Here is a 5,020-nt window from a genome sequence, read left to right on the forward strand (position 1 = left end):
AGATTTTCGGTGATCAATCTATTCAGAAGAAGTGTTTGAATTCTCTCATTCTACTTTGATTCGAGTATTTATCTCCTGTCTGGTCTTCAGCTAATGATTCTCCTCATAATTTGTCAGACAGAAACTTACGGTCAATTAAATTTCTTATTCCTGATCTAGATACTATATTTTGGCAGTGTCGTTCAATTAGCTCATTATGCATGTTGTATAAGATTTTTCATAACTCTGATAATCCTTTACATTCAGATCTTCCTGGACAATTCCATTCTAGGCTGCCACTTAATTCTAATAGCCATGCCTTTTACACCATGAGGATCAATACTACACAGTATTTTAGAAGTTTTATTCTAGTTGTGACCAAGTTTTGGAAGGATCTTCCTAATCAGGTAGTTGAATCAGTAGAACTTCAAAAGTTCAAAGTTGCTGCAAAGATTTTTATGTTGAATAGGCTGACATGAGTCTTTTTATAGTTTATATATGACATATCTGTTTTGACACTGTTCCTGATTTTAGATTGATTTATTGTTAATTTGTTCTCATCATTTATTAATTTCCTTATTTCCTTACCTTACTGGGCTATTTTTCTCTATTGGAGCCCTTGAGCTCATAGCATATTTCTTTTCCAACTAGGGTTGTAGCTTGGATAATAATAATAATAATAATAATAATAATAATAATAATAATAATAATAATAATAATAATAATAATAATATACCTGCCTTGGTGGTAAATAAATTTCTTAGCTAAAAAAAATATTTCACAAATATTCAAATTATTTTCAAAGAGTTTATTGGAAGTTATGTAAACTACTTGCATTTTAATATCTTGTGTGTGTGTGTGTATGTATATGTGCAAGGTTCTGATTAATAATCATTATACCAATGATTTATCCTACATGATAGCCTGTACATGTAGATCTTCATGATCATGTAGAAATATTCAAATCTCGCAACCCCAACCAACACTAGCCCCTGCAGACTATATAAATTAGCAATATAAATTAAAAGGAAAAAAAGGAAATAAATGTGAAGGACTCGTTTACTCTATGTAGATATGTCAAACTTATGCAGGTATGTGTGAGCTGTAGTGTATATTGTTGATGGGGATGGACAAACACACATACAAACACACATATGTGCATGTACAAATGCAGTTTGTTGTTGCATAGTGAGAAGAAAGAAATTAGAACTCTCTCTCTCTCTCTCTCTCTCTCTCTCTCTCTCTCTCTCTCTCTCTCTCTCTCTCTCTCTCTCTCTCTCTCTCTCTCTCTCTCTATGATAATCATGCGACTTGCCAACTGTCTATATGCTGGCGAGATGAAGGGACCTTGAGGTGATGGTTACGTTACAAGACTCTCTGGTATAGGAAATAATGAATTAAATGTAATAGGCGTAACTCATGTTCAGTTCAAGGTCGGTAAGCGCACGTTTGCTGATACATTTGTTGTAGTACAAAACATTGATATGTATCCAGCTGTAATTATAGGATACCCGTCTATGGGCAATCAAAACATTATCTTAGCCCCTGCTAAGCACGGCGTGTATATCAAAGGAAAATTCTATAAGTCTTCTAATACTTTAAAATCAGTTTTGGATAAAAAGGAGATGACAAATAAAACAGTAATGTACGTTGAAGAACCAATAACTTGTCTCACTAATAAAGAAATAATATACGCGACCCAACAGAATTCTCGTTCACCCATAATATCATCTTGCACGCAATCTATCGAGCCGAACGTGCCTTCGAATTTAATAGTGCAAGTAAAGAAAACCTTACCAGGATCTGGAATATTAATCCTTTCCGACACTTTGAAAACTAACGGATTGTCTGTCACACAAGGGAATACAGTAATATCTGGGTTGTAGTGGATATTACAAGCGTTTTATACGCAATTATTCAATAATAGCCGCTCCCTTACTGATCTTACGAAGAAGGGCGTAGATTTCATATGGTCTGAGCAGCATCAACAGATGTTTAATACCTTGAAAGATGAACTGTGTAGTTCTCCTATCTTAAAATTTCCTGACTTCGGTAAGGAATTCTTCATTGCAACAGACGCCAGAACTTAGGAGTAGGTGGGGTATTGCTTCAGCAATATGAAAAACTATTATTCCCGATAGTTTTTTATTCTCAAAAACTGAGAACTTCCGAGAGTAAGTATGCAGTAATAGACAAGGAAGGGCTAGCTATTGTTAATTCACTAGTGCATTTTAAGTTCATGATATACGGTTATCCCGTTAAGGTTCTTACTGATCAAAAACCATTAACCGACTTCTTTTAAGGCTTCAGCCACAGCCCCAAACGAACTCGGTGGCATTTGATCATTCAAGACTTTGGCGCGAGAATCGGGTATTTACCTGGGAAAGTAAATATCATTGCTGATGCATCATCTCGCAACCCCGTGTCATCTTGAACGGAGTCTTTAGCTGAATTAATAGATATATCAACATCCATGCCTATTGTTAAAACGATATCTGAACAAGAAGATTTGGGCTGGAGTGCTGAATTATTACAGACCGAGGAAAGAAAAGATCAGAAATTAGAAAAAAATTATAAATGCTTTGAAAGGCAATCATAAGGAAAAGGAATATATAAAGTATAAGCAGCAGAATTATATAATCAAAGACAATATTCTGTGTAGGACCGTGACAAGGAAAACCCGCAATACACCACATGTGACTAACGACCAGGTAGTGGTACCAATCTCACTTATTTCCAGTCCTGAATTGGTTGCATGCAAATCCATTGCATGGACACCCGGGGTTCTCATTAATGTCACAGAAAGCCAAATAATTGTTTTATTGGCATACGATGCTTACAGATATAAAAAAAAAAAACACATAGCTAATTGCCGTACATGTCAGGAAAACACAGGGCATACGAAAACACATCTCAGCCTAAGGACTTATCCTGTGCCCAATCAACCCTTTGAAAGGATATATTTAGATTTATTAACAGGATTTTACGAGACAGAGAGAGGAAACAAGTACCTCTTAGTAATTGTACATGCTTTAACTCGATATACAGAACTAATAGTGCTTAAAACTAAAACTGCGATTGAATGCGCTAGGAAGTTTTACGAGTGTTACATTTGTAAACATGGAATTCCACACATGATAATCTCAGACTCGGGTGGAGAATATGATAATCACTTTCTTATCTCATTGTGTGGATTCCTTAGCATTAAGAAAATAAATACCATGATATATCACCCAGAGTCGAATGGGCTAGTGGAAAGAACAAATAGGAAGGTTTTAAATATAGTAAGAGTAACACTAGGGGGATCAGACCCCAACTGGGATATTGCAATACCTGCGGTACTGAGTACTCTGAATCATTCATATCATATATCAATTAAAATGTCACAGCACGAAGCATTGTATGGTACCCCAGTTAGAACGGCTTTTCATGTATTATCGCCAACAACTAATCTATCAAATCCTTTAAAAGAATGTATAAATGCAAGCAAAAGTCGTTTTGATATCCTTCGAAAAAATTTAGAAGAATCACAAATCATAATGAAAAGGAATCATGATAAAATAGTGAAGCCAACGAAAACATATACCGTCGGTGATAATGGATACATACAGGTAAATGTACGTAAAGGACTCAATTATAAACTAACACCTAAGTTTGAAGGCCCATTTAACATTTTGGAAACACTAACGGCCAATAGGTTTAGAGTTCAAAACGTATCCCAACCCACTGATGAGAGAATCGTACCATTGGCTCACATAAGAAATTAAAATAAGAGGGAAAGAAGTAAGGGAAAGATTTTTATTTCTTTTCATTTTTTGTAAACATAATATGTTAAAAGTTTTTCTTCCTAATACAGGAGTAATTACATATATTTTTCTCATTACAGGTTTCCAATATGAAGTTTTTATTGTCCGGAGTGATATTGTTCGCTCAGACAATTTTCTCATGTGGGATGAGCTCTAAAACTAAAAGTATAGATATTAAATATGGCACTATAGTTGAAAGACAAGAAGACACTTTTATTACATCAAGTAACGTAGTTGTTGAAGTGCGTATGCAAGCAATTTTTCTCCCAGAGAATGATGTCACTAGCTTAAAGAGCGCCATTTCAAGGTTAGCTGTTTCATTAAATGAAATGCATAGAAAACATTTTTCTTTTAATACAGAAAGTTCGCTTGCATCGACACTAAAAGTTGCAGAGATGCTATCCGACGACTTGCAAAATAAGACTTACGAGGCAGAATCTTTGGCTCGTGACCTTTTGATGTGGACTGTAGGACACGATAATCTTGAGAAACGTAACCCGTTTATTTTTGCTGCACTAAACATCTTTGGTTCTATTGCAAGTTTAGGCTCAGGAATTTCCAATCGTCTTAAGATTAGTAATCAAAATAAGAAAATTGAGTTCTTGACTCATGAAGATGAATTGATTAGGTCAAAACTAAGGAATCAGTTAGCTTCAATCAATCAAATTATGCTTTTGGTAAATGAACATTCTAGTAATATCAATCAGATTATGGAAGTACAGGATTTGTTGGCAACGTTAACATATTATGATTCATAAATAGATCACATACATAATAGAATTGCACATTTCATTGAGAAAACAAAAGATTATGTGGAGGTTATCACGTTAGCGACTAAAGGTGTACTGTCACCCCATTTGTTGCCAATAAGAGACTTAACGTTAATTGTGGAGAACGGACAGGAGAAATTATGTTATATTCCTTTGTTAGACGCACGTAGGTTAGAATTTTATTACAGCCTAATTACAGTAAGCGTTGAAAATCGCAGGATTATGATTACAATTCCCTTTGATTCTTCCGATGCCTGGCAATCTTACAGGATATCACCATTTCCGACTTTCATGACGAATCACTCAAATCCAGTAATATCCAGTTTGACAGGACACGTATTGATTTCCCCAGACACGGAAACATATACGGTCATTAAAGACTTAAATCAATTAACTCACTGTTCAGATGCAATGGATAAAAAAATATGTACAGCTGACTCATTTGAATTCCATAAAAACTTAATG

This window comes from Palaemon carinicauda, chromosome 43, assembly GCF_036898095.1.
Source record: "Palaemon carinicauda isolate YSFRI2023 chromosome 43, ASM3689809v2, whole genome shotgun sequence".
Classification (NCBI taxonomy): domain Eukaryota; kingdom Metazoa; phylum Arthropoda; class Malacostraca; order Decapoda; family Palaemonidae; genus Palaemon; species Palaemon carinicauda.